Raw genomic sequence first — 27,879 nt, forward strand, 5'->3', positions numbered from 1 at the left:
AAATCATGTTACAAATTCTATCCAAGCATAAAAAGGAATATTTTGAGAAAGAAAGACAATTGTTGACAAATTAATGAATCTTTGGTTGATTAGTTAATTAATGAATCTTTAGCTAATTCACTAATTAATCCATAATTGGACTCAAATTGGGGTGATAAGGGAGGTGTTGGGAGGTGAGAGTGGCATAGCCTTTGTCACCTTAAGCCTTAACTATGACTAACATGCCTGCCACCCTCATTGATGATTGCAACATGAATGAGGTTTGGTGTACAACTAGGAGTTTTGTTAATGAATATTGTTTACAATTTGTATCCTCATGTGTGCAATGATTTGTTTTATGGGTTAGCATCTAGTTAGAGGAAGATTCCCAAATATATCTCACTTAGATTGATGATGGAATTCATTCCACTATAGTTTGGCTTCCACAATTTTTATCCACTCATATTGGGTTACTTGCAATCTCTAAACTTCTCTTTAACCATTTTGAAAGTATGTATTTTTAGTTGTAAGTGGATCTTTTAGTGGAATCATGCTTTTCTAAGAGTTGTGTTAGGTGAAGGACTAGGCCCTCCTTGTGTGCATTCGCTCATCCACCTCAAGTTTCATTTCTTGGTCTTGAAGTTTATCCATTTGAGTTGGAGGTTTGAGTTAGAGGGTATAGGGGTAGATGTTATTGCACTTAGTGCCCCATATCACTTTTGATTGTTGGTTAGATATAGTTGGCTGGGGTTTCTGGGGTATTCTGATATAGGTTTCATTTTTTTTTCATAGCTTCATCCCAATTCTAATTCTTTCATCCTACATTAGTTTCATCCCTAGATATTGAAGTATTTTCCTCTAATTTAGTATTCCTAGTTATATGGTACCGTGGTAGGCATTGTATGTCCAAGGGAACTAATTTAGTTTGAAACAGTGGTTGTTTGTAGTTAGTAGAGGTACCTGGAGTTTTATAGTTTAGGATTCCTTGCATGTACGTAGTTTGGGTCAGCAGTAACCTCGATGTCGTGTTGATCCAGATTGGATCATTATAGTATTTGTCATCTATCTTGATTCTTTCAGAGCGGAAAAAGTGGAGGAATCAGCTCATAGGACCATTTTTACTAGTGGGGCCCAATTTGGAAAAATATGGTTTGAACCCTTCCGAGAGTCTCGTTTTGAAGCATCAAATGACATTTTTAGGGGGGTGAAGCATTGCCACGTTAGCGCCGCACCCTTTCATGTTATTCTACACACATAGACCATTCCAACAACTCAATAATCGCGTCAATTAGAGTCTATATGTGAAAGTTATGCCACTCAGAAGTTGATCTTCCTATTTTCACCACCATAATTCGAGAGGATGCCACGTCAACCCCCATTATTCATGAAAAATGGGTTAGCCACGTGATTATAATGTAGAAAGATCTAGAAGAGTCTATATTGTAACTCTACTTAAGAGTTGAGGTAATCACACCTAACCACTAGTAGGCTATCAGGTTGTGTTATAAATGAGCCATTAGGAGGAAAAGGGGTTTCATTCTTTCAATCGTATTTATTCCATAGTTGAGAAAAAATAACCAAGAGGGATAGGAGGTAGAGCACACAGAGAATATTGGTGCATTATAGCAGCTCACAGGACATAGGTCGTACTTCTTTGTACTCACAACCATATTTCTATTCAGAGAAAGAAAGTGGAGCGACCTTACCTTCTAGTTGGGTTTCTCTCCCGAAAGGGTTTCCCAAAGTATATCTTGTGTCAAATGTGTGTGAGATATTTTATTTTTCCATTCTCTGTTTTCTACATAATTTTTAATTTGCATGCATGTACTATTAACAGTAAATCTACAGATCTAGAAATCTAATAAATCTATAATAATGTAGAATTTCATATTTTAAATATAATTTTATCAGATATGTTATTACGAATTGTCTAGTGGAATATCCAAGGAAGTTTACGGATCACTTGCATCTATACAATAACAATGGCTTGTTAATGAGCTATATCTCATTCAGGTGTTGGTGGGTGTGGTTCTTCCAAGGGTTCACATGTAAGGTATTGAATACAATCCATAGCCCAGCTCTTTCACACTTATCCGAGTGCAATTCAATAGGGATTACAATAAGCAAAGGAGGAACTCATAATGGAGCATGATTGTCACTCTGACTCAAAAGTTATTATGATTGGGGTAGCTTGATTGGATGTCTAATATAGGCCATATGAGGGGGCATTGAAATCAATAATGTATATTGTGGATCTTTATTAGAAGCTAAAGACACTTCTGGGCAAAGTTCTTCTTCATCGAAATGATGCTAAGGCTGAAATCCTTTTGATGATGGATGAGGTCTAGTAGCAGTTTAAATCTATGGAGAAGTGTTTGGTGAGGATTGAGGTGGCCATCATATATGGGAACAGACTGAATCCTCTTGATAGTCCAGGTGGACCAAAGCCTATAGAGTTGAATGTTTCTGCCTCCTCCTAATTATTTAAATGTTGGTGTTTCTTTCATATGTTTGTTGTTTCAATCTATCTATACTTTTTTTTTTTCAGAGAGAAATACTTATTAAGGTAATTTGTCTTTGTCCATTTATCAAGATAATTTTTGCTACTAATAAACCCTAATTCTATAATATTTTAAAAACATCCAACTTTCATGGTATCTATATATTTTGGCAAAAAAAAATTAATGGTATACTTTGTTTTGTTTTGGTTAAATTAATGGTATACTTTGTTTTGGTTTCCCATAGCAGATTAAAGGCACAAGGAGAGCTAGATCATATGTAACTCTTTCCAATTGATAGAGACTTTTAACTTTAAAAATGTCAAATTGGATAGAACGCACGATAAAAGAGGGTAAAACATTATGTATGTTTTGGTGGCAATATTAATTTATAGAAATTTTATCTTTATTATGTGACAACAAAAATAACTTAGATTGAAATGTAGTTTCCAAAATTGGGATAGAGTATAACCTTTTTAGATTTATAATATTTTTTTGGTGGAAGCGGGGGAAGAAGGCTGATACCTCTCTAAAACCGTTATTGAAAATGACGCTAAGCTTGACACTTTTTGGCATCAACGTTAATGCATTGTCTTAAAAGAAGACCAGTCCGAATCCCCATTTCTCACCACTGAAAAACGGATTTCAAGTAGAGGAGGACAATTTGAGTAAGGGAGTATTTAGGTTCTTCATAATTGATAGTTTTATTAAATTACTAAAATTATATTTAATGATATTTTTATTAAATTACTAAATTTATATTTAATAAAATATTATATAAGAATTTTATTTATTTATTTTTACGTTATTTGTTTTATTAGAAGAATAGTAATTGGGTCAATTTTATACTCTCCTGACATGGGGTTAATTCTAATTGTTACAATTATAAACTTTAGGTGTGTATGGATGCCAGAATATCTGATGATCTCAAATCAACAGATACATACGTATCAGATATGTATGCCAGAATATCTGATGCGGACCATCTAAATGATGAGCTTAACCATCTTCACAAGGTGTTTGAACTAAATGGCTACAATAGAAATACCATCAAGAAAGCTATGCACCTATCCCTAAACAAGATTAACAATGATATTAAAAATCAAAATTTATCCACTCCTCAAGTCTCCCTTCCATACATAAAAGGCACCACTGATAAAATCTCTAAAATTCTTAATAAACATAACATTAATGTAGCATTCACCCCTGCTAATACCATCAGACAATTATTCAACTCTGTCAAGGATCCCATAAACCCTAAACTTCAAAAAGGTGTTTATGTGATTCCTTGCTCATGCGGTAAGGAATACATAGGTGAAACGGGTAGGTCTCTTAATATTACAATTAAAGAACACACTGCTGACTTAAGAAGAGAAAGGACCTCTAAATCAGCCCTAGCTGAACATGTTAACGCTTTCTCTCATTACATCTGCATAGAAGACGTCAAACTGGTTAGAAAAGAAGACCACTATCTCAAAAGGAAAATCAAGGAAGCCATTGAAATAGAAAAAAGGAAGAATAACCTGAACCGGGACGATGGATTAAAACTAAGCAACACCTGGAAACCGTTACTTGAAACCTTAAAAGCCAATAATTAACTATGTTCCCTTAAAAACTTAAAAAAATAAAAATAAACAAATAATAAAATCATCAATTATGTAATATCCTCCTTAAAACAATAGATTTAATTAACAATCATAAACATAAATTAGTAATAGATTTCTTCACATATAATCATTTGATATCATTAAAAAAATAACTAATAGAATGAATAGGTGTAATTACTCAAAACTTCAAAAAAAAAAAATAATAATAATAATAATAAATAAACTCTAGAAATTGTAGATAAATAACTCACCAAAACCAAAAAAATAAAATATAAAAAATAAAAATTAATTAATTAATTAATTAAGCAAATAAAACAAATTAATCAAATAAATAAATAATTAAACAAAGAAATAAGTACATTAAATTAAATTAATAAACTTATTAAAAATAATAATAATAATAATAAATTTGTTAACTAATCTATTAGTTTAATTAACTATAAAAAAATAGTTAATTAGTAAAACATAGTAATTAATCAAAAAAAATATTCATAAAAGTATTAAACCTAATAATTAATTCAAGAAATAAAAAAATAAGTAATTAATTTATCCATGTGAACTTATTAATTAATGAATTAATTAATCAAATTAATAAATTAATAATGTAAATAAATGAATAAACATACTAATAAAGAATACATAATTAACTTAATTAAGTTGATTAATCAAACAAATTAATTTATTATTTAAACAAATTAATGAATCAATTGAACCAATTATTTAAAATAGAATTAATAAACATAATAATTAATTCTATAAATAATGAAATTATTCGATTAAGTTATCCCCTTGAATAAATTAATTAATTAATTAATAATAATAATAACCCCCAGATGCGGGTGATCTGTAATGCATTTACCACGATGGGACGAAGGAAGGCAGAGCATGGTTGGCACCTGTCCAGCATGCTCGCCAGACAGAATATCAGGTGGGAGGATATCAATGTGCAGGTGATTAACATTATGGGTGTTCGTCTGTTCGGTCTTGGCATTAAAACGCTGTCTAGTTACGCCTGCTCGGGAGGATTTCTCTCTGCAACGAACTTGATTGCCATAGTAATGGCGGGTGAGGATCGAGGGAATGGCACCTGCGTATTTGATAGCCTCAGCTCCAGCAACATGCTACTATGTTTCATTCTGCTTGGAACGATTCGGAGTTTTGAGAAAGATTGGGCTTGGGGAGGGTCAGGCGCCGGATGCTGTCTTCGGATAGCGCCTGAGGCAGAGCTCAAGGTGCGTAATTTCCCCTCAGTTGTTGGCGGCATCCCCTGTGGTGTTCGTGGCATTCTCATTACGGGTCGAGGAATTTCCACTGAAGGAGATTTCATCACTGTTGTTCGTGTTCTTCCGTCCGCTATGCCGAGACCCCGCCACCGCATGCTTAGTCGCAGAGGATCCGGCCGAGGCAACCCTTCGCGCCCTTCTGCTGGGTCTGGCTCCATGGAGCAAGCTCCTCCTCCTCTGGAAACAGAGAGCATTCTGAGTCCAAGTCAATACCTGGACCCAAACTCTCCAGACTCTGCCAATTCGTCGTCCTTTGGCTCATCTATTTTCTCGTTCAACTATTCTCTCACTTGCCCTCGAATTACAGCTCATGTCTCTGTTCTCTTCATAGAAGAAGCCCAAGACGAGGGCGAGCCTAGTGCCCCTATGCCTCACACTGAGGAAATCCAAAATCCCAGCTCTCTGAAGCCTTCTACTGATATGCAACACGGGACACCTCAGCCAGCCAGCGCCATCAACATTGTGCCAGTTGCCCACGCTCAGCCGGACAGGCAGGAACCGGAAGAGGGATGGTGTAGGATAGTGGAGGAGCAACCCAACGAATAATATTATGTGTCAGTTGTCCACTAGTTTTTTGAAGCCCAGTGGAAAGGAGGAAAGGTTCTCTGTGGCTCTGTTTGTCAAACTTTCTCTATGTTCTTATATTGGGTCTATTGTCTAGTTTCTCTTGTGTCGGAACTAATGTCTAGTGTTTGTTGTTTGTATCTCTCTGTTTCCCCTGCGCGGGATATCATGTTCAAACTCCCAGTTTCTAATTCAGTCATGCTCAAACGGCCTAACTCTCAGGCATGATGGCTCTCTGTGTTCAAATAATGTAACATTTCTCTCTTTTTGTAAATAATAGATTAATCATACTTAGCAAAATAATAATAATAAATAAATAATTTAATTAATTAATTAAATAAAAAGATAAGAGCTGACCTATTTTCTTATTTCTTTTGTTTAATAACTTATATATATACCCTAATTATAGCTCTTGGATACATCATTAAGATCTTAAGAATATCTATTGACGCATCCTCCCTTGATGATGGACTCACTTGGTAGTCTGAAACGTTGGGTTCATAAAACTCTACAACAGGTCATTCCTCCTCTACCTAAAACTATCCTCACCTATATGGATTCATTATCTAAAAACATCAAATCCTACCATGGAAGGGATATGATGGACAGCGCATCAGAATTCGAGAAATTAAGATTATCTAGAGCTAAACTCATTTCCAATCTAAATTTTCTTAAAAATTGTAAAGATAACAATCTCATTCCTAAATTTGCTATATGCAAACATCCTCTCCAGTTTGGCAGAAATCTATCAAGCTTCAGAAAATTAAGTGAAACCCTGGTTAGAAATGAAATCAAATGGGTTAGGTCAAAATTAGTTAAAACTTCTCAGAAACTTTTTTCCTCTCATCTATACCTTTCCTCATATCTTAGACATGATCTATGGCATTCTTTGGATGCAGTTACATTTATAAAATCGGATAAATGGTTAATCAAAGACACCAGACAGAAATTAAAGAAGCTAAAGAATTTGTGTAATGGTTGTGAAGAGCATAACCAGTGCTCTCATAAACACCACGCTTATTCCAGTTCAAGGATCCGAAATCTTGATGGCCACACCATAATACAAGCTCAACAAATGCAGCAGAATCCGCTTAAGGACATCCTACCAAACTCCTCATCCACTGATAGCGTTCCTCTTCTCACCATATCTGAATTAAATAGCACAATTAATGAGAACAATAGGTGTATAACAAACAGCGTAGTTAAGAATAGTGGGTGTGTAAGTGAAGATGCGTGGAGAGAAAACTTGATAGACGGAAAGGATACCTCCATAACGCAATCAGGCTTACAATCTGTACCTCATCTTGAAACGCAAGCCTGTTTAGATTCAAATGTTATAAACAGCGCAGGTATAAATAAAAAATGGAGCAGTGTGGGTATAAATGAAGATATGGTGGGAGAATACATGGCACAAGAAATAAATGGAAGGGACACCTTCACCATAACAGCTCAACAAAAGCAACAAAATCCGCTTATTCCATATGCTGATAACGTACCTCTTCTCACCATATCTGAAATAAACAACACAGTCAATGAGAACAGGAGGTGTATAATAAACAGCGTAGTCAAGAATGATGGATGTATAAATGAACAATCTGGCTTACAAGTTGTACCTCTTTCCTCAAGAGTGCAGAACAGATTAGATTTAAATGTCAGAAATTGTGCAGGTATAAATCAGGAATGGAGCAACGTGGGTATAAATGAACAATCCGGCTTACAAGTTGTGCCTGGTCTTGATGCCTCTACAGCACAAGCCAGTTTAGATTCAAATCCTATAAACAGCACAGTTATTAATTAAGAATGGAGCAGTGGGGGTATAAATGAAATCAGCTTGGAGATGGTTCAGAATATTAGCAATGTGGACATGTCCGGTCTCTCCATCAGGCACAGCAATACGCTGGACACTCTGGCTCACTCCAGATCGCATCCCCCATTTGAGGTTATAGAAAATAATGACAACGCAGCTATAAAGGTTAAGAAAATACAAAGGTATAAATCAACTGATGAGAACAGTGTAGATATGAGCAATAATGTAGATAAAACCATCAACCCATCTACCAGTTTAAAATCTCAAACCACTCATCCTGATCAAAGTAGGATTTCAGACAAAGCCCGGGTCATTAACTTATCAGACATCAGTCTTGATTATGCAACTGAATCCATTTTGAAAAAAGGTCTAAATTTTGCCACAACCCCGAATAAAATTCCTATAGAGGAAGTCATTAGTAATATTGAAGTAGCTATTAAAAACCTAGATATAGCAAAAAGTGAAGAAATCAGACAAGATATTGCAAAAATTCTGAGAACCTCTAAACCGCCTACATCTAACATTTCCAAAGAAGAAAAAAGAGCTCTAAACAACCTTAGAAAAAATAAAAGCATAGTCATCCTAAAAGCTAATAAGAGCAACCTACTGTAATTATGAACAGAATAGAGTATGACAATAAAATGGAAGAACATTTAAATAATAGTGGATGTTATAAAATTATCAATAAAGATCCCAGTGAGAAAATCATGCGTGAAGTAACTAAGAAAATCAAAGAATCATCTCTGGATGATGTCACAAAAAAGAAAATCATCCCTAATAGTTCCATTATTCCTAGAATTTATGGAGCTCCTAAAGTCCATAAACCTAACATTCCTCTCAGACCTATAGTTAATACCATAGGTTCCCCTACTTACCTTTTGGCAAAACACCTAGCCAAAAAACTCAGACCCCTGTCTGGCAATACCCCTTCTTATATTAAAGACTCCTATTCGTTTGTTCAATGGATTAATAACATAGAAATGAAAGATGAAGACCTTATGGTTAGCTTTGATATTGTATCCCTTTATACCATGATTCCTATTGATGAAGCCATTGAGATCATGAGAAACATCACTGATAAAGAAACTGTGGATCTTCTGAAACTATGCTTGAAATCCTCTTACTTCAGCTTCAAAGGTAAAATTTATGAACAAACTCATGGTGTGGCTATGGGCTCTCCTCTATCCCCCATAATTGCCAACATCTTTATGGAGCACTTTGAACAGAAAGCTCTCAGGTCATTTCCATACACCCCTAAAGAATGGAAAAGGTTTGTTGACGACATATTTACCAAGTGGAGTCATGGAAAAGAAAAACTTGACCTATTCCTCAATCACTTAAATAGCCTCTCTGACCATATAAAATTCACTATTGAAATTGAAAACAACAACCAACTTCCCTTTCTCGATATCCTTCTAACTAAAAGATATGGGTCTCTTGGTTTCCAAGTCTACAGAAAGAAAACCCATACAGAAAGATATCTTCATGCAAATTCCCATCACCACCCTAAACAGAAGATTGGCATCATTAGGACCTTAACTACTAGGGCGGCCAGAATATCTGATGCGGACCATCTAAATGATGAGTTTAACCATCTTCACAAGGTGTTTGAACTAAATGGCTACAATAGAAATACCATCAAGAAAGCTATGCACCTATCCCTAAACAAGATTAACAATGATATTAAAAATCAAAATTTATCCACTCCTCAAGTCTCCCTTCCATACATAAAAGGCACCACTGATAAAATCTCTAAAATTCTTAATAAACATAACATTAATGTAGCATTCACCCCTACTAATACCATCAGACAATTATTCAACTCTGTCAAGGATCCCATAAACCCTAAACTTCAAAAAGGTGTTTATGTGATTCCTTACTCATGCGGTAAGGAATACATAGGCAAAACGGGTAGGTCTCTTAATATTACAATTAAAGAACACACTGCTGACTTAAGAAGAGAAAGGACCTCTAAATCAACCCTAGTTGAACATGTTCTTTCTTCCTCTCATTACATCTGCATAGAAGACGTCAAACTGGTTAGAAAAGAAGACCATTATCTCAAACGGAAAATCAAGGAAGCCATTGAAATAGAAAAAAGGAAGAATAACCTGCACCGAGACGATGGATTAAAACTAAGCAACACCTGGAAACCGTTACTTGAAACCTTAAAAGCCAATAATTAACTATGTTCCCTTAAAAACTTAAAAAAATAATAAAAATAAACAAATAATAAAATCATCAATTATGTAATATCCTCCTTAAAACAATAGATTTAATTAACAATCATAAACATAAATTAGTAATAGATTTCTTCACATATAATCATTTGATATCATTAAAAAAATAACTAATAGAATGGATATAGGTGTAATTACTCAAAACTTCAAAATAAAATAAAATAATAATAATAATAAATAAACTCTAGAAATTATAGATAAATAACTCACTAAAACCAAAAAAATAAAATATAAAAAATAAAAATAAAAATAAAAATTAATTAATTAATTAAGCAAATAAAACAAATTAATCAAATAAATAAATAAACAAAGAAATAAATACATTAAATTAAATTAATAAACTTTAAAAAAAAATAGTAATAATGAATTTGTCAACTAATCTATTCGTTTAATTAACTCTAAAAAATTAGTTAATTAGTAAAACATAGTAATTAATCAAAAAAAATTATTCATAAAAGTATTAAACCTAATAATTAATTCAAGAAATAGAAAAATAAGTAATTAATTTATCCATGTAAACTTATTAATTAATGAATTAATTAATCAAATTAATAAATTAATAATGTAAATAAACGAATAAACATATTAATAAAGAATACATAATTAAATTAATTAATTTGATTAATCAAACAAATTAATTTATTATTTAAACAAATTAATGAATCAATTGAGCCAATTATTTAAAATAGAATTAATAAACATAATAATTAATTCTATAAATAATGAAATTATTCGATTAAGTTATCCCCTTGAATAAATAAATAAATAAATTAATTAATAATAATAATAATAATAAATAATTTAATTAATTAAATAAATAAAAAAATAAGATCCGACCTATTTTCTTATTTCTTTTGTCTAATAACTATATATATATATATATATATATATATATATATATATATATATATATATATATATATATATATATATATATATATACCTTAATTATAGCTCTTGGATACATCATTAAGGTCTTAAGAATATCTATTGACGCATCCTCCCCTGATGATGGACTCACTTGGTAATCCGAAACGTTGGGTTCATAAAACTCTACAAGAGGTCATTCCTCCTCTACCTAAAAATATGGATAACTTTCATCAATTTCAAATAAAAAGCTACTTTAAGTATTACATCGAAGTGCACATTTAAAAATATGTATAATATTATTATGTAGAGTTCCATTATCTTGGACTATCTTATGTTATTATTATGTAAAGTTCCATTATCTTGAACTATCTTATGCCTTAAAGAGGATTATAATAAGATTCTAAGTAAGTACACTAGCAATTGCACCACATGTTGCAATGGGAACGCCGTAAGGCAAGAGAGTAAAAAAGAGTAACATAGAAGATGGAAGTCAAAATTCTATGCAATTTTATTTATTTATTAGTGTCTGTGAGAAAAACTTCCAAATTTAAATTTTGCATAATATAGTTATATCATGGATTATAATTGCAAGATGGGTTCATTACTAAAATCACCATTTGTAGAATTAATAGACTATGTTATTGAATGTTTCATCATTTCAATATACATGATTTATTTTAAATTTGAATGGATAATATCAATATAGATTTTGTGACAAGTTTTAATGATTGAATAATGAAATCACTATTGAGTGATTCTATGGATAAAGTGCTCTTTGCTATACAAGTGGACTTCAATAGATATAACCTAAGATGATTTCAAAGTTAGCTAACAAGAATTCCACTTCCACATTTTGCTTTCTTTCTGCTAACAATGGGAAGACATAAATATCTAAATGAATATGAGAAGCTTATTCATTGGACATGACTACTACCCATTCTAAGAACAATAATCAACGATAAGACATAAGTGGCTAACTTGTTCTTCTTGTTGGGCTCGAAAAGGAAGGAAATTCCCTGAGTTGAGAGTCGACATTGAGTGTAAGAGTCACCAAAGTATGGTGATACATCCTCCTTGCAAATGTAAGCTCCATAGTACATTACTCAATAATATTATTAGACAATATGCCTAGACGAAATTACCTGAAGGATAGGCAACTCCAATCTGAGTCTTCGTGCTGGAAAAGATGAAGAAAATAAATGTTTCTCAACATTTCGTAAGCACTTGAACAAATATGCACCTGGAAACCACTCATTGTACTATGTCCTTGCCAAAAAAGGGTTTATTCGCTAAAATTAAGGAAAAAGCTTGAGGGACAAAGATTCCCCCTCTCCACTTCTAGAATGTCTTTCATTACATCAATTGAAAACCCAAGACCCCAAACTTCGACATTTTTAAACCGAGTCACTTGTGCCTCCTTCGAAAGCTTCTAAGGTAAAATCCTCCAGGGAAGAGATATTTCTATCTTCATCTATTAACATATCTGTTACTCCGGTGTTTCTAAGGTCTATCGAAGCCTACCATGACATATCACCCCGACACTTAAAGGTACACATCAGCCCAATGTTTTAAACTACATTTCACCTTGGCGCCTTGAAAGTCCATACCACCTCAACATTTAAAAGCCCAACCTCGTTTGGAAACTCCCGGAAAAAATTCTTCTAGAGAAATCACTCATTTCAAAGGAAATCTAAGTCTACATTTCACCTTGGCACCTTGAAAGTCCATACCACCTCAACATTTAAAAGCCCAACCTCGTTTGGAAACTCCCGGGAAAAATTCTTTTAGGGAAATCACTCATTTCAAAGAAATCTAAGTCTCACGTTTACTTTATTCTCTATTTATTATTAAAATTAATAATGTAAAAATATTATAAATAATCAAAATATAATTTAATTTAATAATCAAGTACATTTTATTTATTTATAAATAAAATTTAATTTCTCCACAAATACTGTGGTCTTCCTATGTGTCTCTGTCCAGCTATTGCCGTTGATTAAAAACTTTGGTTGAAAAACACGAAAAATTGTGGATCATACTTTATATCACATAGAGGCAATTTGCAATATAATTATACTTTATCAAATAGAGGCAATTTGCAATATAGTTATACTTCACGTTCTGTATGGTAGTGTATTCTATTGGCATGGGAGTTATGCTGTCACTCTGTGCATGACAGAGTTTGATTTTTTTTTGTCACTTTTTTTTTTTTTAATTACAATGGTTTTTACTATAAATTTTAAGATATTCAAATTCTCTTTTATTTTTAGGAATTATTTGTTATGATATTTAACATATTTATATTTTTTCCATATAAACTAATATGTATGGGTGAATGAAAGGAGAATTAAATCTATTCAAATTCTCTTTTATTTTTAGGAATTATTTGTTATGATATTTAACATCTTTATATTTTTGCCATATAAATTAACATGTATGGGGTGAATGAAAGGAGAATTAAACTTTAGCCCATGGGGTTTTGGATTGACATTGAATAGGTGCATTGTTAAGGCACTCGGTGTGATAGGTCACTGGTGCAAATCCCCCATGGGTCTTACCTACCAAAAAAAAAAGAATTAAACCCGCTAATTATTATTTAAGTTATTATCTTTTGCTATAATTACATAATATGATTGAATCCAAAGGCTCATTTTAAAACCCAAAGAAATATGTAAATTTGAAGTTTCAATGTTATACTCTTTCTTTCAGTAAACCATTGAATGTTAACCAGCATGATTTCTCTCCATCAATAAACCATTAAATGTCATTCAGCATCCTTTATCTCCTTGACACTTTATATTTTCTATTATTATATGTAAATGTCCATCTTAAATAATAATGATCTTCAAAACTATCTCAAGATTGATTACGATCTGCAGGTCCAGTTAGAGTGCATGGCAAAAAAATAGAAGAACAAAGTAATTCAACGCTGATCTCATGATGCAAAAAAAATAGAAGAACAAAGTAATTCAACGCTGATCTCATGATGCAATGAAAATAAGACTTATGTTTGGACAGACAAGTATCAAACTAATATACTACCAACTCAAAGTTCCAAGAGATTTGTTCAAGACATGGACAGTAATGCTAATTTTCTTTCTCAAAACACAAAAGCCATATTCACAAAATCTAACTGAAATTTTCCAAAAGTTTAGAGGTTCAAAGTTACCGTATGTTTATAGTAAGCAATATAAAATTCCATCTGAAATAATCATTACTCTTGAGATTATAACAAGATTGATTACAGTCCCAATGTTCAAGTGAAAAATACTACTGCTTGTGCTCCTGGACAACGCAGTCGTTAGAAAAAAACAAATTCCAACACTCTGCACACATGCTTAAAAAAAATTATATTAAACCATAATTTATTTTGCACACGTCATTTTTATATTTGAAAAAATTATATTAAGCCATTCCTCGCTTGCTATCCTATGTAGTCAAGGTGCGATTAAAAGTTGAGAATATAATTTTTTATGTCATGATTAAGTAATCAAATCTGTTTAGAGGCCTGTTCATTAAAATTTCTCACATGATTGATAAAAATAATAATGTTAATCATTTTTCATAAATTCAATTAAAGGCTCTCATATAATTAACAAAAATAGTAGTGCTCATCATTATTCATAAGTTTAATTCTAATGCTTTTCTAGTATAACATATATTCTTATCATGAGATAATATTCTTATCATGAGATAATTAATGATTAACAAGTGATCAAGATGTGCAATAATGGTACTGAAAAAAAAGCTAAAGCCAGAGATTGGTACTAAAAAACTGAAGCCATAGATTGTTTGGTCCCTTTCATAAGGCCAAATATAACTGAAAGCAACAAAAGATATAACGAGTCACATCAAAAGCTATGAATTTTCCTTACATAAAAAAATATTTGTTTCCAACTAAAACAAAATGTGGTTCAAGAGAATATTTGCAGCTCAATAATTCACAACCTTATGACTGGTACATTGCACTGTGTGCAAAATTTACAGTCACCTCCTCCACCTTATAAATTTTGCTGGTTTGTATGTGATTGTGCACCATGGTTGCATTCTTGAATTTGTTAAAAAGTTGGGCATGGTTGTATTCTTGAATTTTGCTAAAAAGTTGGGCATGGTTGTATTCTTGAATTTGTTAAAAAATTGAGTGTGCTTCTAGGGGATATCTGTTATAAATGTTTACAGGCTGGCAAGAAAAAGAATATGAAGATTGCCCTGGCCAATCTTGCAAAACAATTGCTGAGTGCTCTGGCAAAAGCTGTACCCCTGTGAAAGCCCAAGTACAGAAAGTAAGAGAGGTCATTCTCCATGGCAAGAAGAAGAAGGAAAATTATGGAGCAATCACGATACGTGCCCCCTCTGTTGAGGAGAACTAGTTGCCTCAAGGCATCACTCTGAGCAGCCCATTAAGGACTGATGGGGTCATCACCAGAACATAGTGTCTAGTGTTGAAGAAACCAACAAGTTGGCTGAAGCTTTCATTGATGAATTTCACCAGCAAATGAGACTGGAGAAACAACAGTCATACAGGAGGTATGAGGAAATGCTTGCCAGAGGCACATAGAGAAAAAAAAGTTCAAGGTGGTCTGGCTTATATTTTATACAAATACTGTGGTCTTCCTATTTGTCTCTGTCCAGCTATGGCCGTTGATTAAAAACTTCGGTTGAAAAACAGGACAAACTGTGGATCATACATATCAAATAGAGGAGGCAATTTGCAATATAGTTATACTTCACGTTCTGTATGGTAGTGTATTCTATTGGCATGGGAGTTATGTTGTCACTCTGTCACCTCCTCCACCTTATAACTTTTGATGTTTGTATGTGATTGTGCACCATGGTTACATTCTTGAATTTGTCAAAAAGTTGGGTATGGTTGTATTCTTGAATTTTGCTAAAAAGTTGGGCATGGTTGTATTTTTGAATTTGTTAAAAAATTGTGTGTGTTTCTAGCGGATATCTGTTATAAATGTTAAGAATATGAAGATTGCCCTGGCCAATCTTGCAAAACAATTGCTGAGTACAAAAGTAAGAGAGGTCATTCTCCATGGCAAGAAGAAGAAGGAAAATTATGGAGCAATCACGATACGTGCCCCATCTGTTGAGGAGAACCAGTTGCCCTCAAGGGAAGGCAGCAGTCTGAGCAGCGCATTAAGGACTGATGGGGTCATCACCAAAACATAGTATATTGTGATGAAAAAACCAACAAGTTGGCTGAAGCTTTCTTTGATGAATTTCACCAGCAAATGAGACTGGAGAAACAGCAGTCAAACAGGAGGCATGAGGAAATGCTTGCCAGAGGCACATACAGGAAAAAAGTTGAACGTTATATAAACCATCAGATTAAAATCTACCGAATAAAAATTGTTTGGCATATATTTTTCTCTCTATATTTAAAAATTCAAGATTAAAATGAATAACAAAACAAATAAGACAGCTCAACCCTGCAACTGTCCTTACATTGCCAAGAACAGCCTTGTCAGCATTTGAGTTTTAAGTGTAACTTAAAATGCACATACATATTTTGTCCTGTAATCCAATCAGAATGTAAGCATAGAAGCAAGCACATAAAATAAAACACACAAGGTTAAGCTCTCTTCCCTGCATTGTGGGGAAGGCTAAATATCAATAATAATGTTGTTAAAAAGTTAATGTTACCGGATCCGGCACTCCATGGTCTAGGATCCACGGATCCGATCCCGATCCGGATCCGCCTAGATCCGTCCAAGAACCGGCAACGTGGCAGATCCCTGTTGGCCGGAAACGCATCCCTGAATTTGACAACGGATCCTGCAAAATCGGAAACAGTTCCGGTGATATTTCGGGATTTCAAATTTTTTGCAGTGTGGTTTTTAGTTTGTAGACTTCAGTTTTAGGTTTTTATTTGGCTTTATGTCGATCATTGTCTTTTTCACTATTTGTCGGCACACATTGAAATTTTTATAACAACAGAGAATGACAGCAAGACAACACCAGTTTTCGTTTGGGAAGATGGATAGCATAAATTTATCTGCTGGCTGATTGCATTTGTTGAAAAGATAGCCCACACTATTCACCCGGCAGCACACTATAGGGAGCATGAGCATTTGTCTGCTGCACGCTATTCACCAGGCAGCGGTCGCTCTATGAGGAGCGTTGTGCGACAGCTATGTGCAACAGACTCAGGACTATTCACCAGGCAGCGACTAATTGTCTTAATTTTCTGAGGACGATTCACCAGGCAACAATTCACAGTTTGATAATTGTTAATGTTAAAGCAACAATATACATTTTGATAATTGTTAATGTTAAATTAAATTTTTTAATCAGATTTGAGCTCATTTATTTTTTTATTTTTTTTTCACGTTAAATAAATATTGAATAGTAAATTGTCTCCACTCCCAATGGCCTTAGTTAATTAAAAAATTTGCGTCTAATTTTAACTCACCTTCTAATTTTGTCTTCTTTCTTTCTCTTTTCTTTTTGTGGGTTTATTCTTCAAAGTTCACATTTCACTCTCTTTTTATTCTCAATGAGAGTTTTGGGGTGTCGAATGTTTTAGTGCATTTAGTGACCAAAATTTGGGATCTTTTGAAAACAAAATAAAATCCATTAAAACTATGAAACAATGAAAATTAAATATTAAAGTTTTAAAAATATTATTATATATTAATGTGGCTATTTAAATTTTAAAAAATATTTAGTCACATTGCAATATAAATATGTGGTTTTTTTATAAATATCTAGTCACATAAATTAATGTGGTTATTAAAATTTTAAAAATATTATTATATTTTTTGTACTCGATGTATTAAAATTTAAAAATTATTATTATATTTTTTGTACTTACGTATCCTTGCCGTATCCACATCCTGGATTTTCAAAAAACTAGTGAATCCAGATCCGTAGCCGTATCCGAATCCGTATCCGAATCCTAATAACTTAGTTAAAAACATCATAAACATTCAGGAACAGATGGCAATACCAAAATGAAAAAATATTGTTATTATATTTTGGATTTGTCCATCTGTGAGAGCAGAATCTCCTCTGCACCTTATCATGTTGCTACTATTGGACAGTTTTCCTGAACTTTGAGCTTCCAGCAACAAAATAGATTTATGCAGAGCATCTTTGTAGTCAAACTCACCCAACACAAACTAATGATCAACAGACAACACAGTAGCAAGAATTATACATACAAACCTTTCAACAGTAAGCCTGTAACCCATTTCTGCTGCAATTGATCAATAAATGGCTACAAAAATAAAAATCTGCAAAAGTTGACGCGTATATATATATTTGTGTCTCACGCAACCATACCCAACAAAGTGACAGGGTTGTTTGTTATGGGAATACCTCCATTTACATCAATTCGGCCCCCTTGAATCATAAACAAGTTGATCATACTCTGTTGGGAATGACGCCCTTTGAGGGTTTTAAGGGCTGCCTAACCTGTGGGTATAATGCTGTTGGTTTAATGATGAATCATGGTGAAAATTATGTTAGCATCCTTCTGAGGAAAATAACTCAAGCTAATGCTGATTATGGAGTTAGATCTGCTCAAAGGGAAGGAGTATGCTTCCAATGCTGCCTTAGTCTGCTACCAAGATTCAGTCCTCTTGCATGGATGAGATAATTCGCTACTAGGAGATAGAACAAATAACCTCTACTAACTTCAATTTGTAGGTGACAGGATTCCATATGTCTTTCAAAATCCACCATCAAAGAGTGCCATTCTGCTGTCACATTGTGGGTGGGTTGTGGGGCATGCGGCATCCCTATATTAATTATATGTTTCCAATATATCCTGAAATCTGATTATTATATATTTCCAAAATATCCTAAAATTTGATTGTCTCGAGAGATCAGAGAGATCAATTCCAAGAAATCAATTGTTTGATCTAAATAAGTTCAGGAAGTAAGTTGTGGGTGGACTATCTCCTTTACCAAAATAGATACCCTCGTTATTTTCCCATTGATAAGATCTTTATGCATTGATAAGATCAGCCTCATTATTTTCCCATTTTGGGTGATTCACAACACTTCTCAAACATTCAGGAAATAATATTTCTAAAACATTCAGGAACAGATGGCAATACCAAAATGAGAAAATATTGTTTTTACATTTTGGATTTGTCCATCTGTGAGAGCAGAATCTCCTCTCCACCTTATCATGTTGCTACTGTTGGACAGTTTCCCTGAACGTTGAGCCTCTAGAAACATAATAGATTTATGCAGAGCATCTTTGTAGTCAAACTCACCCAACACAAACTAATGATCAACAGACAGCATAGTAGCAAGAATTATACACACAAACCTTTCAACAGTAAGCTTGTAACCCATTTCTGCTGCAATTGATCAATAAATGGCTACAAAAATAAAAATTTGCAAAAGTTGACGCGTATATATATTTGTGTCTCACGCAACCATACCCAACAAAGTGATAGGGTTGTTTGTTATGGGAATACCTCCATTTACATCAATTCGTCCCCTTGAATCATAAACAAGTTGATCATACTCCGTTGGGAATGACGCCCTTTGAGGGTTTTAAGGGCTGCCTAACCTGTGGGTATAATGCTGTTGGTTTAATGATGAATCATGGTGAAAATTATGTTAGCATCCTTCTGAGGAAAATAACTCAAGCTAATGCTGATTATGGAGTTAGATCTGCTCAAAGGGAAGGAGTATGCTTCCAATGCTGCCTTAGTCTGCTGCCAAGATTCAGTCCTCTTGCATGGATGAGATAATTCGCTGCCAGGAGATAGAACAAATAACCTCTACTAACTTCAATTTGTAGGTGACAGGATTCCATATGTCCTTCAAAATCCACCATCAAGGAGTGCCATTCTGCTGTCACAAATGTGACAAGGAAATCTTTGCAGGTTTGATGTGGGTTTCAGGCCGTAATGAATTCCCAAATTCTTAAGACTACCTTTTTGAATGAACAATTAATCCCATATCAATGTTTCAAAATGTCCTCGAAGATGAAATCACATAGAGAAAACAAAGAAAAATAAAAACTTGCCTTTAACCATTTGAGAGTAGAAAATCCTTCAGTCTATGCCGAAAATGTCCGTTACCGGACTTTGCCTATCACAGGTAGAGCCACAATTTTATCAAAACCACCAAATTCCAAAATCCCAGTGATCCAAGAAAAATTGAACACCACAAACCTTCGAATAACCAGCTACAAATACCTGCCAGAAATCTCTAATATTCCTGTCAGTAACCAGGCCAGAGATCCAAGGATCTTGCCACAAAATAAAAACTCGTTATAACGGAACCAAATATGGAACTGAGTGTTCTGTTTTCTCTGCTAAAAGGGAAAATGGGGAACCGACATGAGATGAGGGCAGGTAAATGCCAACTAAGCGAATGGAATACCATGGTGGAGGTCTTGAATGAGACATTTCCTGAACACGAAACCTTCTCTGGTAACGACAACCAAGAAACTTGTTAGACAGGAATGCAAATGAGAGCAAGGTTTCTACCACGGTTATCAACCTTCATTCTGCAATGCAATCCCGTTGCAAACCATGCCCGTCTACCTTCATTCTGCAACTTCATTCTGCAATGCAAACCTTCTACCTTCATTTTGCAACGCAATCCTGTTGAAAGCCATGGCCGTTTGGTCATCAATCTTCATTCTGCAACGCAATTCCGTTGAAAGCGATCGCCGTCTACCTTCATTCTGCAATGCAAACCCGTTTCAAGCCATGGTGGTCTACCTTCACTCTGCAATGCAGGCCATGGCGGTCTAACTTAAAGTTTCGTTGGTCGAAGAAAAAGATGAAGTTTATATTGTTATTGTTTTAGTTATAACTACATTTTTTATTAAGGGTGGCAAATATTTCAATCGTTAACATCAAATAAAACAATTTATAGTAAGACATGTAAGATAAAAAGAGACTTGATTTAAGAGAAAACACTTTAAAATGTGGTTTCAAGCCTTTCTTTATAAAATTAAAAGTGATTTTATTTTAAGGTTATAGTGTTCCCAGACTTCACAATCCTTCCCCAATTCCCATATCACCCTATATCTCCCCAATTCCCATATCACCCTATATCAATAGAGATGTATGACGAAGATGAAAGGAATATTTATCCATATATATTATCTATTTCTTTGTTGCATTTTATGTATGCATCATGGAAGGATATCACCCCAAATTGTGATAAGAATATGAAAGATTTTATGATTAGAGCCATTAAGGTGAGATTCTTTACATGTGCTTTCACTAATAACCAATGTGAACCAACTACAAGTTTCCATTGGCTTATAATAATGTGATGTCCTTGGTTTATGTTAAAGCCATGAAGTGATTAGTGTTGTATTTTAATTTCTTATTTATATCGTGTAATTCAACTCTGCAGAAGTGTTTTAATGAGTGGCGAGATGGAAGCAAAGCGTGAAGTTTAGGGTTTCATGGCGGACTTCGGTTAGTTTGGTCTGTACGTGAATGCGCCCATCCCACACTATCGTAGTGGTGTCGAGCCACACGACATTCTCCTTTTCGGGGTGACTAACAGATATTTTTCAGAGTTTCTTTATCTTGTGACTAGTCTGAGGGGTGTACCTTGTTTGAAGAGTACTTTATATATGGTATGTGTATGAGATTAATGAAAAAAAACAGACAAACAAAAACCTTTTTCAATTTACAAAAGAAACCTTAAATATATTTTTGTTACAATATTATTTTCTTATATATCCACTCAATCACTGAATTGAATCAGAGATTAAGAGTACTACTTTATATTTGGGTTTTGTATGAGCTAATAAAAATAACTCTTGAATTTAAGAAATTTTAGATTTTTTTTTCTTTGTAAATTCAATAATTTTTTGTAAATGGAATAAATTATTAAAAATGATTAAAAAGAGTACTTTACCTCTGTTTTTGATGAGCTAATGAGAAAAAACTTTTTTAATCCAAAAAAAATTAAATCCAATTTTTTTAACTGTTTTTTATCATCTAGAATATTGATCATGATGTTGAAAAATATGAAATACATAAAAATGTCAAATTGTAAGAACATTTTTCTGAAAGAAACATTTAATGTATCTTAATTTTGTTAATATATAAACATCCAAAAAAATCTGTAATTAATATATATAATAAAAAACAAGACAAAAAACATATCAATTTTTTTTTAAATTTAAAACTTAAAAATAACTTAAAATATAATTTTTATTATAAATTAATTAATTATAAAATTATAAAAAATAATTAAGTTATAGTACCTCATTTTATTGCATCAAAGTAAAATGTGGGAGTCTCATCCATAGTATTGGCAACCATGGTATTGTAATAAAATTTATTGATATTGGGTCCATGGTATTGTAATAAAAATTATTTTCCAGGTATAAAATAGGGATGTGAGTGAGAAGCAAGTGAATGTAATGGATCACACCCATAGTATTGGTGACCCATGGTATTGTGGCATGGTATTGGGCCCATGGTGTATAAAATAGGTATGTGAGTGAGAAGTGAGTGAATGTAATGGATGTATTGTTATTTTAATAAAATCTCTAATCCTTTCAAATGGTTGTTTTGGAATGTGTTTTCCATTTAATTTTGTCTCTAGTAGAGTATTTTTTATGAGTTAACTTATTTATGTTTAATTTGGTTTCTTTGTTGTATCTTATTAACAACTAGTATGATAGTTGCAAGTTTTTATGGTTAATGATGTAAGCTAGGTCAGCAATATGAACACTACTACAATCAGTGATATGGAGAAGTTGAATGGGGCTAATTTTGCCCTATGGAAATCACAAAAGAAAGATATATTGATAATGAAGGATCAATATTTGCCAATTGAAAGAGTGGCAAAGAAACCCCCAACAATGATAGATGAATCTTGGAAGTCATTGGATAGGAAGGTCATTTCTATAATCTGGAAATACTTAGCAAAGAATGTCTACTTTACTTCATTGTGGAAAACAAGGATTTAGAAAGGATTGTTTGTTTTGGAATAAGGGACAGAAAGAACAAAAATCAACCAACACAAATCAAAAATCAAACAGCACAAATGAAGGTGAGAACATTGTTTTAGCTTCTAAAATTGGTGTTTTATTTATTGTTTCAGTAGAAGAAGCATGTTTATATACTTCCAATAGTAACATGGATTGGGTACTTGACTTTAGGGCATCTCACCATTGACCCCATGCAAAAATAATTTTATTACGTATGAAACAGGTGATCATGGTAGAGTACATTTAGGAAATAATAATTTTTGTAATATTGTTGGAGTGGGAGATGTATGGATCAAGGTTAACGGATGATGAAGGCTACTCCACAACCTTTGGGAAATGTCACTGCAAAATTAGTAAAGGGTCATTGGTCATAGCTAAAGGATTCAAGACATGAACTTTATATACAATGGGGGCAGCAACAAAGATATTAGATTTGGTTGTTGCAAAAGAATGAAACTCAACAGAGTTATGGCATAAGTGCTTGGGCCACATGAGTGAAGAGGGCCTAAAAAATCTTGTGAGTAAAAATATATTTCCAATTTTGAAATCCTTTGAACTTAATCATTATGAGAATTGTATTTATAGTAGAGAGTTTCTTTTATGAGAGGTGGTCGTGCTGAGAAAAATAAATTTATTAGAATTAATACACACTAATGTGTTTCATCCAATAAATGTTAAGTATTTAGGAGAAGCCTCATATTTTGTCACATTCATAAATGATGCATCTAGGAAGGTTAAGAACTACCCTATGAAAAGTAAAGATGAGGTGTTTGAGATATTTCAAAAATTCCATTTTGTTGTTAAAAGAGAAACTAACAAATTGCTCAAGTGTTCAAGGACAGATAATGGTGGAGTTATCGAAGAAGTGCTTGGGCAACATGAGTGAAAAGAGCCTATAAATTCTTGTCAGTAAAAATATATTTCCAAGTTTGAAATCCTATGAACTTAATCTTTGTGAGAATTTTATTTATAGTAGAGAGTTTCTTTTATGAGAGATGGCATGAAAGAAAAACAAATTTATTAGAATTAATACACACTAATGTGTTTCATCCAATGAACGTTAAGTATTTAGGAGAAGCCTCGTATTTTGTCAAATTCATAAATGATGCATCCAGGAAAGTTAGGAACTACCCTATGAAAAGTAAAGATGAGATGTTTGAGATATTTCAAAAATTCCATGTTGTTGTTAAAAGAGATACTAACAAATTTCTCAAATGTTTGAGGACAAATAATGGTGGAGAGTATTTCTCCAATGTATTCAATAATTATTGTAACAAATTTGGCATTAAACATGATAAGATGGTCCCTAGTATTCCCCAACAAAATGGTACTACAAAAAGGATGAATCACATTATCATAGAGAAGTTGAGATGTATGTTGTCAAATTTTGAAATGGGAAAGTATTTCTAGGTAGAAGCAGTAAGGACAACTTGTTACCTCATCAATCACTCACCTTCTACATCCCTATATGATGGTATTCCTGAACAAGTTTATATCGCTAAGGAGGTAAATTATTCTCACCTAAAACCTTTTGATGTGAAACATTTATGCATATTCCCAAAGAGAATAGAACCAAATTAGATGATCAATGAATGAAATGTATTTTTTTGGGATATGTGAATGGTGAGTTTAGTTACTGTCTATGGGATCCAATTAATCACAAAATTGTTAGAAGCACTGATGTAATATTCAATGAATTAGAGATGTATAAAAGGCATACAAGTGATATGGAGGTAAAGGAAATGATTAAAAGGCTTATATATTAGCAATAAAATATCCCACTATTGCAAGAATTTGGGAAACAAATTCAAGAACATGATGAACAACAAGTGGGAAATGATGGACAACAACAAGAAGAGATTCAACCAAAAAACACACCACCACATTTGGTTTGCAGTGCAGGTCTACTAGGCCTCATAATCCCTCACAAATATATTCTCCCTCAAATTGTATTTTGCTAACTGATGAAGGTGAACCTCATTGTTTTCAAGAATCCTGTGAAGTGGAAACTAACAGAAAGTGGAAGAAAGTAATGGTGTGAGAAATGGATTCTCTATTATAGATATAAAAAAAAAAACTTGGGAGGTAAGTAAAGCTTCCAAAGGGAATAAATCCCCCCAAAAAAAATTAGTTATACAGGATTAATCATGAGGTTGAAGAGGAGGAAAGATACAAAGCAAGACTCTAGTGAAGGGATTTTTCCAAAAAGAAGGTATTGACTTTACAACAAAAAAAATCATTTGTTGTTAAAATGTCATCAATAAGAGTTAGTCTTTTCCTTGCCATTTCTTTAGGCTCGTAAAGTGAATAATTATATGTGAAGACAACGTTCCTTCATGGAGAATTGAAGGAGGAAATTTATATGGTGCAAACGGAATGATACAAGATAAAAGGTAAGGAGAGCCTTGTCTATAGGTTGAAAAATAGTCTTTTTGTGCTGAAATAGGTACCTTGCCAATGGTACAATAAATTTGATTCACTTATGTTGGACCATGGCTTCAAAATAATTGAGGTTGATCATTGTGTCTACATCAAGAGGTATGACAAAAATATATATATTATACTATTATTGTATGTGGATGATATGCTAATTATTAGACATGATAAGAACATGATCAATAGGCTGGAGATAGATTTGGGCAATCAATTTGCAATAATGGATTTAGGTCTAGTACAACAAATATTGGGCATGAGGATCATATGTGACAAAAAGAAAAAAAAAATTGTGATTGCCACAAGAAAATATATTGAGAAGGTGTTAGATAAGTTCAATATGAAGGATGTCAAAACAATTGGTATACCCCTAGCATGACACTTCAAACTTAGTGTTGATTTGTACCCTCATGATGACAAAGAGGAGGAAATGAATAAAATACCCTATTATTTAGCGATTTGTAACTTGAACAATGTCATGGTATGTAGCTATCCATATATTACACATTCAGTGGGAGTACTGGGTAGGTTTCTTGTAAATCCAGAGTAGCAACATTTTCAAGCGGTAAATGGATTTTGAGTTATCTCAAGGGTACTAGTAATTATTGTTTATGTTTTGACAATAATAATATTGTTCTTACCGATTCACCAAGGTTTAAAAATAATAATAATAGTAATGTTGTTCTTGCAGGTTAAAGAAATGCAATTATTGTTGGAGATGTGGATACTAGCTTATATACTTTTACATGTACAACAATGTCTTCGATGTCTAGACTGCAGAAAGTCGTATCCCCCTCCACAACAAAGACAAAATACATAGTTTCCATAGAAACTTTCAAATATATGTGGATGTAGTGATTCTTAGGAGAGTTGGGAATAAAATTACAAGATAAATGTGTACTACATGTGACAATCAAAGCCATTCATTTAGCAAAAACCCCAACATATCATTCTAAGGAAAAGCACATTGATTTTCAATACCATTGGATTCGTCAAGTGTTAGATGATGGGCTACTACTATTGGAGAAAATACACATTGAAGACAATACCGCAGATATGTTAACAAAGATTGTGCCAAGGGATAAGCAAGAGTTTTGTGGAACCTTGACTTGAGATTTGCAAACATGATGAAAGGCATCATGGGAAAGTATTGGTAATAAGAAAACATAAACATTGTCAAAAATATTCACTCAAACTTCTATTTGGTCTCAAATGGGAGATTGTTAGGTGTGACACCGAATCAAAGTAAAATAAAATATAAAATATTGACTTCTTCATGCTTCCAAAATATTACATAAAGAGTCGAGTAAGTTGTCTTCACCCATGGTATTGTAATAAAGTTTATTTTTCTAGTATAAATAGGGTTGTGAATGAGAAGCGAGTAAATATACTGAATCTATTGTTATTTTAATAAAATCTCTAATCATTTCCCCATGGATTTTCCTAAATGGGTTTTCCATGTAAATTTTGTCTCTAATAGAATATTTTTTGAGTTAAGTTGTTTATTTGTATTGAGTTTTTTTTTTTCTTTTGTCTTTTTATTAAGAACAATTGTGAATAAAAATACATGTTAATAAAAAATAGTAGAGTTAAAAATTGAATACAAATCAACAAGTTAACTAGAAAAAAAAAAAAAATATGAAAAAACCCATGAAAAAAAGATTATAACTCTTATTAAAATAGCAATAGATTTGTTACATTTACTCACTTCTTAGTCACACCCCTATTTTATACCCATAAAAATAAACTTTATTACAATAACATGGGTGTAGATAAATCATTTGACTCCTTCTATAATATTTTGGAAGCATGAAGTCAAAATATTTATACTTCATTTTACTTTGATTTGGTCTCACACCTAACAAAAAATACACATTGGAGACAATCTAGTTGATATGTTAACGAAGATTTTTCCAAGGGATAAACAATAGTTTTGTAGAACCTTGAATAGATATTGCAAACACGATAAAAGGCATCTTGGGGAAGGATTAGTAGCAAGGAAAGGGAAACATTAACAAAAATATTCACTCAAACTTTTATTTGGCCTCCAAATGGGAGATTGTTAGGTGTGAGACCGAATCAAAGTAAAGTAAAATATAAAATATATTGACTTCTTCATACTTCCAAAATATTACCTAAGGAGTCAAATGAGTTGTCTACACCCATGGTATTGTAATAAAGTTTATTTGTACAGGTATAAAATAAGTGTGCAAGTGAGAAGCGAGTGAATATAATGGATCTATTGTTATTTTAATAAAATCTCTAATCCTAGGCGTTGAGTGAAACCTAGTTGCCATGTTCTTGCTTCATGCCTCATCTCTTCCATGTGTCATTGTTGTCATAGAGGGTTTTTTCTCTACAGGTTCTGCCTAGTTCATGGTTTTGTTGTGTTGCTTTCTAATCTTTTGTCGTCAGGGTTGTTACCTAGGGATTTATTTTTTGTGTCGCCTTCCACAATGGAAGTTGAGGGAGTGGGGTTTCTTGGGTGGCCATCTACACAAAACCTTATTTCTTTTCCTCCTCACCAGTTCTTTTGGTCATCGTTTGAAAGGGGTTCTTTGTGGCAACTCTTGGTTTTAGTGGTCTCCTGCGTCAATGTGCTTCCAGCCTAGATTTTGTTGTGGTTCTCACGATTGAGCTGCATTTTTGGCTTC

This window comes from Pinus tabuliformis, chromosome 3_1 (assembly GCF_031772625.1).
Source record: "Pinus tabuliformis cultivar Carrire ecotype Pingquan chromosome 3_1, CPIR1, whole genome shotgun sequence".
Lineage (NCBI taxonomy): Eukaryota > Viridiplantae > Streptophyta > Pinopsida > Pinales > Pinaceae > Pinus > Pinus tabuliformis.